The sequence below is a fragment of the Chelonia mydas genome, chromosome 18 (genome assembly GCF_015237465.2).
Source record: "Chelonia mydas isolate rCheMyd1 chromosome 18, rCheMyd1.pri.v2, whole genome shotgun sequence".
Taxonomy (NCBI): domain Eukaryota; kingdom Metazoa; phylum Chordata; order Testudines; family Cheloniidae; genus Chelonia; species Chelonia mydas.
The window spans coordinates 10,167,208-10,180,862 of NC_051258.2; the positions used below are offsets into that span (position 1 = coordinate 10,167,208).

The following is a 13,655-nucleotide window of genomic DNA, read 5'->3' on the forward strand; positions in this document are numbered from 1 at the left end:
ATGCTCCAATTGCTCAGTCAGTGCCTTTCTTGCCTAACAGAAGGAGCAGTACAGTTGGTGTATTGATTGACAGAACAAACAACAGAAGTTAAGTTACAGTTTGCATCAAATCACAAGAGAACAAAATAAACAGCCGGATATACTATTTACTGAGCCAAGAAAAGGTCACTAAACACAAAACTGCTATCAAGAACAGCAATTTCTTCTATTTTTCCACCAAAGAGATTTAAAATTTAGACAAGTGGGAGCATAAGCATAATGATAGTCTATCAGGCAGCTAATCACTTTAGTCAGCAACCTATTCTGAGCAAATTAAACCTCTGATCATTATAAAGGCTCTTTTTGCATACACACTTCTTTGGATGGTTTGGAATATAGCTTTAAAAAGAACACACAAAATATGATTTGCACTAAAATGCACTTAGGGAAATTTTTATTTATGAAAGAATGAACAGGAAAAACCTTCTGTTACCTGGGACAGCAGAGAACTTGGAAACTGACATTCCACAGCTAAGAATGTGGTCGCCACTAATAAAGTTTTAGAACAAAGTCCACCTGGCTTTTGCAACTCCTGACAAGGGTTGAAACACCGTACTTTTTACTTTACAACAACTTGAAATAAATCGCTAATAATAAAGTGATTTAGAAAGTCAATTATTTACCCTAACATTTGCTGAATTTGAGTGTGAAGCTTTATTATAAGGCTGAGTATAATTTCAATATTATATCCTGATTTATACCTCTCTTACAAGCTACTCTTTTTTTTAAACCAGAGTGAGTGAATATAATGTGTAACTTGTTTGCACCATTTAAGCATTTCTTTACAAACCATGTATTTAAATTTATGATTCAGAAAACATTTGTACGATTACTGCTTTGTAATTCTTATGTAAAATGGGTACAAAAAGCTCAATTTTATTTACTTGACAGCAAAAGTTAAGCTCTTACTTTAGATGTCTTATTCCAATGGAAGTGGTTTGGAAAAATATTCACTCTGCAGCACTTGGAATAGTGGCAGAACGTGAAACTCCTCACAACATTATTAGGTTTAAACCACTTTCAGAACGCCAGGATGTTTTCTTAAGCAAAAATCTCATTCAAACGGAAGTTGCATGTAATTAAGACTGGATATTCAAAGGGCCCCAAGGGAGTTAGGGTGCCTGTCTCCTACTGAAAGTCAAAGAGTTATTTATCTTATAAAACCCTTAAGTGGTTAAAGCTCAAAAATTTTAAGTTTATAATTTTCAAAATCTCTCTCTGAAACTTGGCAACATTTTGGTAAATGTCCATGTATACCAATATTTTTATTTATTTTCATAGCCTTTTCTACAGTCAATCTTTAGGAATAGTAAAGGGTCAAATACGAATATTTACAAAATAGTTGCAATACAGCCACTACAATAAATGATAGCATTATCTTCAATTTTAAAAAGCATACATCTTAACCTTCCATCAATGTTGCTGAGGAGCATTATGCAGAGAAGATTAATAACTAAATCAACTCCTAACAAAAACTACCTACCTAGTAGCAAGCAGTCTCCGAGGGTGGGGTTTTCAAAAGCATCCAAGTGATTTCAGAGAAAAAATTCCCTTGACTTAAACCACTTAGGTGGTTTTGACTAGCTCATCAAGAATAGCTAAAATGCAACGTGTCAGAGTAGCAGCCGTCTGAGTCTGTATTTGCAAAAAGAAAAGGAGTACTTGTGGCACCACAGAGACTAACAAATTTATCTGAGCATAAGCTTTCGTGAGCGAGAGCTCACTTCATCGGATGCAATGGTGGTCAAACGGAGGTTGCCTTTCCTCAAGCAAAGGGAAATAACGGTATGGTAGGAGAGATTTAGATGCTGAAACTTGAACATTAAGGAATGAATATCTGACACTCAATAGGAGATTCTTAATTCACTCAGCCAAAAGTTTTAAAGATCATTGAGTCTTTTCTCAGTAACAGGTAAACTGGGTCAAAACCGACTGAGATATATAACATCTAAATGAATATAATAATATAGTAGGCATAAACCAGAATAATTTCTGAAAAAGGAAAAATACATCTGTCAATCCTACTAGAATTCTCTGAAAGCATAAACAAGAGAGTTGAGAAATTTAGCCATTTGAAAAATTGGCCATAAATGGTCCATTTTAATATGTAAGGTGATTAACAGTGCAATGCCCCACAGATACATGCTAGGATCAGTGTTATTTAATGTATTTATTAATGACCTGGAAAAGTAGGTAGACAATGAAGTGGAAAAATCTGTTAATGACAACATTATGTAGGTTAAATAATCAAGGTTAGAGGTATTACAAGAAACTTAAAGGGTTAATTAAAACTTATTGACTGGGCAAAATACACAATGATCAATAACATTCAAAATGTAAATAAAAGCAAAGAAAGACAATGGAAAGGACCAGTTCAAACTACTCACACACACTGATGGATTCTATACACAAACAAACTCTTACAAACAGGGCGTTGGAGCGGAGCCCGGAGCAGCTCCGGAGCAGTCAAGCTGCAGGTTTTTGCCTGATTTAATCAACTGGTTTAAAGGTCATTTTTTGCACTGATTTAATCAACTAGTTTAAAATTCCACATATTATGTTGCAACTGTGCATGTTGACAAGTCCTTAGTGAAATGTTAAAAAAAAAATTTTAAAAAAAATCAAGAACTATGAAAATATTAAATGAAAACATTCTCAATGAACAAAAGATTGCAAGGAAGGTGTTGGATTGCATTAAGGAACAAAGAATACTATTGAAAATATAGCATTATATAAATTGATAATATGCCCTCATCTTGGATATTATTGCTCAAATCATTTCAAAAAGATCAGCAGAAACAGAAGTGGGCTAGAGATGGGCACTTAAAATGATTAGATACATGGCAAGACTTCCAGATGAGGAGAATTTAAAAAGATTACAACTAGTTGATTTGGAGAGGAGGTGAATAAGATGTGACATGATGAAGATAAATAAGACTCCATATAAAGTCAATCATGCGCTCTCTCCTGTTCACCCCTCATAGTAAAAGAGCCAGGAAAAATCCAATTAAATCAACAGGCAACAAATAAAAAAAATAACCAAACAGATGGAAGGAATTACTTTAAACAAACTACCTCTTAGAAATCAACGCTGCAATAGAGGCAAAAAGCTTAATGGGATTAAAATAAGGATTAGAAAAGTATATGAACAAAAACCATTCAGTTACAGTAGTTAAAATACCATTTTAGAGATGACTGCAATCTTTATGCTTTGGGACATGTAAAGCTAACACTAACTTCTCGAGGTTAGGAAGACACTTCTTCCTGCCCAGATATTATTGCGTAACTATACAACTTATTCTGAAGCACCTGGTACAGGCCAGTGTCAGCAACAGGATACTGGATTAGGTGAACCTCTGGTCTGACCCGGCAAGGCAATTTCTATGAAATGACTCTGCAGAAATAAAAATTAGCAGGCTGCTCTGCCATTCCACATGTCTGAACGCAATTTCAAAGCCCACTGAAAGCTGTTTCCTAAATCAGTTGCACCCTATTTTTAAATGTCTTACATTAGCAAAGGTCTAAATAGTTTTTCCATGAGCTGGAAAGAAATGCTCTAACCAAGTATGGGAAGGCCTTCATACAATGAAACCTTGCTGCACGAAGCTGATTTTTACTGGCTGCTTATGAACATGTAGTTTACATCCTTATGGCTCACCATCAAAGTAATGAAAAATCTTCCTCTTACAAGTAAAGGACAATTTTAAAAGAAGACTTAAAAATTAAAAATCAGCTAAAAACTGGTATTGCAATACTGCCCCTCTCCCCCGCAACTTCCATGTCCCTGATTCAAATCCAGCCCAGGTTAGATGCAAGTGAAATTCATTAATCTTGGAGTGCTGTTTGTGATTTACGTGTAAGTTATTTTCAATATGGGACCCACAGCTGTGTACATCACTAGACAATGTGTTCAGAAATGTTGTGACTTCAGTTTAGAACTTTATTGGTATAGTCGGAAAAACAAATACAGTCTACAGAAATGTGGTTGACCAGAATAAAAGAATTAAGAGAAATAGAACAATTTACTGCCTATATTAGATTCACATCATAACTTGATGTAAGATGGACTAAAGTGTAAAAAAAAAAAAAAAAAGGGAATATAGCGTATACAAATATGCATACCTGATGGAACTCAACCTATGGTGCCTCAACTCTGCTGGTATGCCCTACTTCTTTGTATTTACGAAAATAATGTGTGCTGTCAACAATTCTGTTGATATTAAATTAAAAAAATAACTAAAAACACTATCAAGTCTGAATAGGCATGGTTGCCATGTTATTCCTTCCAGGTCAGGACTAGCACACTCTGACAGGATAAAATGAGGGACTACATGTTCTGTGAATAAACAGTGGATGCTTGCTGCGAGACCCCATAATCTGCTTTGGTTACTTAGATGAAATAAAACAGCCCACGTGAGCAGGATGGGGAGTTTACACATGGCTCTTCTGTTGCTACCACCAGTTCAGCTCCACTAGTGGTGTCAAGAGCGGGGACGTTAGCACTGACTTTATAGACAAAGCTGCAGACAGCCATTTCCATTTTAAGCACCACAGAGTCCTGATCTGAGTAAGGTAAGACAGTCAGTGGCATCAGGTCGACAGTAGTGCTCCCATTGTTACTAAGTGTGAAATTAAATTGTGGTAGGCGTTTGGGAAATTTTCAGAGAAATTTTATATACACGCAGTAGACAAGGCTTTTGAAGTTAGCATGATGCTGAATTAGTCAAAGAGTACACAAGGTTTCCAGTGTTCACATGAAACTGTAATAATCTCTCTAAAGCAAAAACTCAATTTTTTTTCTAAATGAAATATATAGCAAAGTTACCAGAACTTGCTGAGTTCCCACACTTGCTGGGAGCTTATCCCTGGAAGCATGGATCTTTGAGGGAATCAGTTTACATAATTTGAGAACATATTTACATCATTCAAGGCAAACTTTTTAAAAAACAGATGGTTTTTTACTCCTAAAAACTGAGCCACAATCTTCTGCTATGCTGAACCCCGTGGGCAGCAGGAAAGCTAGAATGAATCATGTCAATTTCACCCTTGGGAAAGTTCAGAGCAGCAGCAGAGGCAGGAACTGGAGGCATTTACTGGGGAGGATGGGGGTAGAGAGAGGGAGAAATATGAGGTAGCAACTCCTCCACCCCCCGTGCAAAACTCTGGCCATCAAGGGGTAAAAACAGAAAAGTTTCATTGTCCTGGTGACCTCAAATTTATTGGATATGTACAACACAGAAGCTAACATGAAAGATACAATCTCCAAATAGGGCCAGAGGCAGCTCTCTAATAGGAATACCACAGCACCTTCGCTCTTCAGATCAGTTGGGGAAGAGGAGTGGGAGGGAAGCTTCTCATTAGGGTATTACCTCTGGACCTTGCTGCTGGCCTCCCACCATATCTTTTGTATGGGACTCTGGCTAGTAGGTTTAAACTTTTTAATTACTAGGTGTCTAGTAAGTTTTTCAATCACTGGCCCAAACCAGTTTCAGCTGATTGGCAACACTGCGTAGCTAGAATGTTATTTCATGTAGGGATCTCATCACAATAAAGCAATATTCAAAAAGCTGAACACTAACAAATTTACAGTTATTTAAAGACCAACTTATAAATTATATTTAGTATGTCCTTCGCCATGGAATATATATTTCATTTTATATTTGGAAAGTGTTTTTAAGCACTTCCTTTAAAGTGTTTTTGGAGTTAATATTTTTTTAAATACAAAAATGTACAGTTTTCAAGGTCACATTCTCCATTATTCAAATGAAACTATTCTTTTAACTTCAAATGGTAACTCAAGGCCTGCATGGTGTCATCAAGTTCAAATTGCATATTTAAGTGGTTCTCTTAAAAAAAAAAAGTGCAAATGTGGGTAGCACAATGTGCAGCAAAGCACAGGATGGACTAAGGTCTACGAGAAAATAATTTGGAACAAAACAAAAGCGAAAGGACTTGTGAAAACTTTGATTGCACATCAGCAGGAAATTGCAAGGTGTCCCAATAAACACACCCCTCTAGGTAAGTCATTTCACCCTTCTTTAGTTTTTTTTCTGCAAGAGGTCAAAACACAGCTACTTCTGAAACAGTTTCTTCATGGGAAAAAAATCTGATCAAAGAGATGTTGATATTTCTTCCTACCTAACAAGTTAATTATTATTAATCCTAAAGGGGAAGTTAAAGAAAATAAATGTAGTATTTCTAATAAAGAAACAAACACACACCATATTATTCTCAAGAGCTTCTACTCAGAGTACTACAGTTCTTTATATAAAGTTCCATGTGAGAAAACCGTCTCTTAAAGGAACAATGCCAAAATTGAAATACAGACCACTTTTAGACAAAAACAAAATAAAAATTAATCCCTCTGCCAATTTTTGTGGCATTGCAATTGCATTTTCCCCCACTTCTCCCGTTTCTGTGTGAAAGACCCAAGAGAAGAGGAGAATGAGTGTTCCTTTAATGTCTCTGAAACAGGAGAATAAAACTGAACTTTATTTGCAGCCTTTAATAAAGATGCCATAATAACTAAGAATAACTGATCAGAGTTAATCTAAATTGTTAATTTACCCTCTCCAGATCCACACTGGCTCCAAAATGAACAGTATCCGTTAAGGAGAACCACTGTACCTTTCAGGCGCTGTCTGAAATCTGATCAGAACTATGCTAGATATCAACATTTATTATTTATACTGTGGTAGAGCCACTTATGGTAGCAGAGTTTTAACACGGATTTGTTATCAGCGGCATTGGGACTGTGTTATAAGACTACTACTATCCCCACAGTGATGTTGGTATGATCCGACGGTATGACCAGATCCTGTCTATACCACAATATGTGTTTTCACTGGGTCACCTGACATGGTTGATTTTGTAATGCAGACAGGAACTAGAGTATCACCACAAAATCCTACTCACTTCTTCCTGCAAGAAAATATTGAGCTTGCCAAAATGCAGTCACATACTCTGTTCTAATCTACTACCCTGACTCTGCAGAGAGGGGAGAAATGAAGGAGGCACATACAGTTTTCATGCCAGACTGTAACTGAGTTTATACCACTGGGATTTGGTGTCTGGATGAAGTACTAAGTGAAACACAGCAGACACACAAATACATCTCAGAAGCACAGAATGGGGAGAACTACCACCAGGACAAACAGACACAGAAGAAAAACAAACTGTTAAAAAGTTACCCTGGAGGGGAATGTGGGAGACTATGAAAGCAGTAAATGAGAAACCCTAGTTTTATTTGGTTAAACTGGACCAATCTTTCCTCCTCTTGGTTCAGAGGGTCATTGGTTATAGATATTCCAGATAAATGAAGGAAAACTAATACCTCAAAGCAGTAGATTACATTAGATAGTGTGGTGAATCCTAAACATCCAGTTTTAAGAGAGTCTTAGTTCTGAAAAAACACTTCTAAAGACAAGGTGAACTATGAAAGCAGGTGTGAAATATAATGAAAGCTTCAAAGCCCTTGGTTCCATAAAAGGAGGTTTACCCACCAAACCAAAAGATAGATACACACACACGCACACACACTAATAACTGAAATAAATATTAGAAAAAGCATAAGCATGAAATCCATCTTCTAGTCTTATCAAGGGCTTGATAAATTTACCCAGAATTCTAAAAAAATGGCTTGCTATAAGAGTGAAATATACATGCTCTCTCCAACCGCCCTACTGCAATTTAAAGAAATAAAACAGTTATGTACTGTATTTAATTGTATATTGTCAATCCACTTTTTATTTACCACTACTTTATAATGCAACTGATTGCATCTCTCTTGCTTTTGGTATGGTATCTTAACTGAAGTGTAGCCAAGCAAGGTTTCTCTCCTTTTCTTTAAAAAACCATGATGCATTTCTTCCTGCACGATTTTCAGTGTATCACTTTTTCCTTCTCTCACCCTTTTCTTTGCACGGACTTCTCTGCCACCTCCTTTATATTTATCTCTCCTTTCTTCTCCCTTCTATAACACTGTTTTTTTTTAAAACTTACCCCACACCTTCACCTCCCCCCATGCTCCTATATACAGGAACTGAATAATGCATCAGACACTGAATGTCTAGATGATTAAACCTACACATACACCTCAAAACTGGTATAAAATATGTGGAGCTGCCTCTGTTTAATGAGGTAGTGCCCTTATGTGAAACCAACCCTCACCCTCAGCATCTAGAAATGGGCAGATGCTGTCCTTGGACCTTAGCTAAGGGCTCCAACTTTTGTATTAGTCATTAATTTTATAACACCTAAAGTGTGCTGTGTAGAGGGGGAAAATAAGCTAAGAGAAGATAAAGAGTAATTAACAACTATCCTACTTACCTGATGTAGTTGCAAACTTTTACCTTTCTTAAAAAAATTAAATGCAAAGAAGTAGCCTATGTTAATGCCATTGTTTGGCTTGAGACAGTTTTCTGCAATCCTGGGTTAGGAAAGTCAAAAACACCTCACTTTAAAATTGTGATGGTTGTATTACCACAACAGAAAAATAAAAAAAGTTAAGCTTTTTTCTAACCAACATTTGGAATTTACAGAATTCAGCTTAACATATGCTTCTTAGAGGATTTTTCTGCATGCTGTGGCCTCACTGAAACAATCTTCTCATGTAAATTGTCCCAGTCCCACCTGCTGTCACTTTCAAATCTAGAGTTCTCAGGTTTTCCTATATGTCACAAAGATGCTGCTGCTTCATTAGGTGAGAAAATGCTGAGAAAAATTTTAGATGCCACCTAAGAAAGCTCAAAAGAGATTTTTCAGTTGCTTATTTACTTATTTACTCTGAATTTCCCCCCAAACCTAGAATACACACTCCACAGCCGTACTGTCTTTTTTACATGCAAAGTTTCAAGTATATATAAAGAATAAAGAAATAATTGATCCCGAAAAAAGAGTTCAGAAACTCTTCCTAGCAACTCCTAGGCTGACATGAAGTGTTAAGAAAAATGGTAAATCATGCATTTCAATCTGAAGAGCTAGAAGTTAATCAGACACTAGCTGTTTGCATGTTTACATCTTCTTGTATCTCATTTCGGAAGCGGAGTTCTAAGAAGGAGGCAGATACTGAAGCTGGGCTGTATGATCAGAAGTGATAGGTAAAGAGGCTGAGAGAGTATATAGAGTGAAAATGGAATTCTGTGAGGCATAGCCTAGGCATAAACAAAATGGTTGCAAAGGCAACAGGAAACATCAGGATAAATTGGGGAATACCAGAGGTCCTCCAGTGTTTCCTTTAAGAGGGATTATAATAATACCATCATCAATGACTGCTTGGAAACAGAGGTCAGACTGCAGCCAGAGAGAGAATCAGTGGAGAATATATAATTTCAATATTATCCTTTGCACCTATCTCAACCTCTCCCTGCCATGCTTAATTGCCATCTGCATTTTACAAAATGAATAATTCCAACCTTACACTAACAGAAACCACTGTTGAAACAGACTTTGTTTGAGAGGAGACTGCAGGTTTATTTGGAAATTCACAATGGAGTTTCTACGATAATTTGGAAGAGGTATTAATTTGTTAGCTAACTATTACAATCACACTTCTGAAATAATCAGTTGGCTAAATAAAATCCAAAGACAATTAATTGTTTATTGCAAATTGTTCAAAATCCAATGACTAGTTAAAGATAGTTCTTGCCCACTAAATGCATTACACTGGTTAAAACCCAAGGGGATAGTTGTTTAATTGAATACAAACATGCAAATACGTGCTGTAAAAATTTATTTAGCGAGCTGAATAAAAAGATACTGTTAAAAAATAAAAACTGTTTATAGTATTTTTTTTGTTTACATTTTAAACAGTCGAAATGTCTCTTTTGTTAAAAAAAGGCATGTTTACTAAAGTAAACACTCATTCATAGCTGTTTAAACTATATGCTTTTATGTTTCTTAAAGAGTTATAGCTATATTTAAGATCTATGAAGGGGATAAACTCTGTAGCTCAGAATACAGAACGTCAAGTGCAGTTAACTATCCTGGTCAGGTTTCTAATGATCATTCAAATTTCACAACTCTCCTGAGGAACCAAACCCCAGCTTTGGTAAAGTAGGAATTAACGTATAAAATTATTTGACATTTCGGCTTCCATTTCTACCAACTACAGTCAAGTAATACAGTATCTTTTAAACAACTGGGGGTAGCATTTTTTCAAAAGGGAAAGTTACTCTTCTTTTTCCATCATTGCTGAATTCACAAATGACGGGTTGCAACTTCCTAACTTTTCCATAAAAGTTCAACCTCTGGGCTGAGATCAAGCTTGAATAATTTCACACACGACATACAATTTCCAGAAAGGGGGAGGGTGAGTGCGAGAGAGAGAGAAAAAAGACAGGCGGTAATACTGGAAACCATTTTGCAACCGTACTATGGCTGTTGCTCCCAAAGAAAGCAAAAAATACTGTATTACTTGCATGTAAATTAGCTTGAATAGCAACACACTATTACAAATACTGATGTAACAGATTGTGCACATCTTTTTCCTCCTTTAAAATTATTCCAATAAAATTTGTTAACAAAAACAAATAGAACAGGGAATAGAACTCATGGTTGAGCACTAAAAGGATGGAAAGTATGGAACACCGACCATAAAAATGACTCTAGTTGGACAGACAACGGTCTATCTAACCTAATATCCTGTCTTCTGACAGTGGCAGTGCCAGCTGCTTCAGGGGGAATGAACAGAGCAGGGCAATTTCGAGTGATCCATCCTCTGTTGTCCACTCCCAGCTTCTGACAGTCAGAGGGTTAGGAACACCCAGAGGTTGGGGTTGCATCCCTGATCATTTTGGCTAATAGCCATTGATGGACCTATCCTCCATGAGCTTATCTAATTCTTTTTTGAACCTAATTATACTTTTGGCCTTCACATCATCCCATGGCGATGAGTTCCACAGGTGAACTGTGCACTGTGACTGTGCAAAGTACTTTTTTTTTGTTTGTTGTTTTAAAGCTGCTTATGAATTTCATCGGGTCACCCTTGGTTCTTGGGGTGGGCGGGGGGGGGGGAGAGAGGAAGGGTAAACAACATACCCCTTTTCTTTTTCTCCAGAGCACTCAAAATTTAAGGACCTCTATCATATCCCCCCCTTAGCCATCCCTTTTCTAAGTTGAACAATCCCAGTCATTTTAATATCTTCCCATATGGAAGCTGTTCCATACCCCTAATCATTTTCATTGCCCTTCTCTATACCTTTTCCAATTTTAAGGCAATTTTTTTTTTTTTTTTAGAGGAGGCAACCAAAACTGCACACAGCATTCAAGGTGTGAGCGTACCATGGATTTATACAGTGGCATTATGGTATTTTCTGTTTTATCATCTTTCCCTTTCCTAATGGTTCCGAACATTCTGTTAGCTTTTTCGACTGTTACTACATATTGAGCAGATGTTTTCAGGGAGCTACCCACCATGCATCTAGATGTGCATGTGCTATATCATTTAAAGCATGGATTATGAAGCCTTAATGGTTGGCAATTCTTTGTGATGAATTTGTTCTACTTTTGCCTAGTGACCAAAGAGTATAATTCCACACACAAATAACCTTTTACAGTTACCTTTTTTTTTTTAAATTTTGGTTTTTCGATAGATTGTGGTTCTGTTAATTTGTTAAGTGCCTAGAGCCTGGGATCAGAGGTTTTTAAATATACAAAATAGAGATAATGTCCTCTATGTGATTATTTCTAATTAAAACTTTGTCCAGACACGAACAGTTAATAATCCCAAACTGTTAGTATTGGGAAGTAACAACAATTTCAGGAACTGCGAGGTTAGTTTAGTGAAGATTTGTCCACAATTGCATTAATTCAAATACAATTTCAGTATCTTGGAAATGTTCCACTCCTTGCTTTTGTGATTTAAAAAAAATAATAAATAAAACTCTGAGGTTACCGTTATTGCCTATTGGGTAAATAACATGCAGACCAAAACTGTATTTTACCAGGCGAATGCACATTTATTAAAAAGCATAAATCTGCCTTTAATGGACGTAAACAATTCTTGCTAAGTATGTGCTAAAGAGGTGTTTTACCATTGTCATCAAAATAAAAATCAGTGTTTGAATTTTAGATTTTTGTTACTTACTGCGACCTCAACATTCATTTAATGCTTCTCCCAATGCTAAAATAAACTTGAATTAAGGACAAAAATTTTCATTTTCCAAAAGCCCTGCTCCTGCTTCCAATATGAGCTTTACAGTCAACTTCAGCACAAGCAGGACTAGGTTATAAATTTGTATTTAAAGAGGATATTACAGGTATGATTCCATTTCAAAATTTCACTACCTTTTTTTATTGGAGACTAACCAATTTATTTGAGCATAAGCTTTCGTGAGCTACAGCTCACTTCATCGGATGCATACTGTGGAAAGTGTAGAAGATATTTTTATATACACACAAAGCATGAAAAAATACCTCCTCCCATCCCACTCTCCTGCTGGTAATAGCTTATCTAAAGTGATCACTCTCCTTACAGTGTGTATGATAATCAAGTTGGGCCATTTCCAGCACATATCCAGGTTTTCTCACCCCCACCCCCACCCCCCCGAGCTGTAGCTCACGAAAGCTTATGCTCAAATAAATTGGTTAGTCTCTAAGGTGCCACAAGTACTCCTTTTCTTTTTGCGAATACAGACTAACACGGCTGTTACTCTGAAACCTTTTTTTATTGGTTCATTTGAAACACATTCAAGAATCTTACAAAATATATATTCCTAAAACAAAAACAGCAGCAACACACATGCACATTCCTGTATATATTTACTTTTTCTTTAGTCCTTAACATTGTTAAACTGAGTATCATCACCCTTAAAAAATGTGATTTTGACCTAAAATAATTGAATAAAAAAAAAACCAGCTAAATACAGGCTCACATATCAACCTGGCTCTCCTAGAGGCACATTAAAGTCAACAATTTTGACATCTTTATTAAACTATGTATGGAAAAATTAAGACATATTCAGTATATCCTACTTATAAATTAAATAATCCCTATGCCCCCCAAAATTATTCTCCGCCTACCCTAAACTCTTCAAAAAATTAGCCAAAAGCAATCATTCATATTTTCAGGCTGCACATTGTCATAAGCCACAAAATTGCTACTGATTCACAAGTTTTAATTTTTAGGACAACATCTGCATTTTTCACTTCTACTGCTGAACAGCTTTTTATAATTTGTGAAAGAAAATTATTGCTCGGTAGACACTTTGCATGATAAAATCATATGCACGCAGAAAGTTAACAGCAACCCCACTCACGCGGAAAGAACTTACATTTAAAAAAAAAAATACTGACCCAGTCTTAAGAGTTGTGGTGTGAACACATCTTATGTTCTTATAATGATGTTAACACAGCAAGGAAATGAAAATGTTAGGATAGTATTTGGTAACATTGAATATATCACCACCTGAACGTCAGTGGAGCTCAGCAGCAGATTAAGAACTAAACTTAAAACTTTGGGCTTTAAGTTAACTACTGCTCTTCTTACAAGCGTACTCGTAAGCGTACAACTACTGCTCTTCTCACAGTGCTCTTCTCATCATCTGTCTGAATTCATCTAGTGAGGCCTGCAATTTACCTTAATCCATTCTAAAATGTCAGCTAGCCATCAAAAGCTG

At 36.3% G+C, this 13,655-nt stretch overlaps 1 protein-coding gene across 14 annotated transcripts in view; it reads right to left on the bottom strand.

The window, feature by feature from the left end:
* Positions 1 to 13,655, bottom strand: part of PRDM2 (PR/SET domain 2) — a 124,486-nt gene that overhangs the window by 51,745 nt on the left and 59,086 nt on the right. The gene's annotated exons all lie outside the window — the stretch shown is intronic.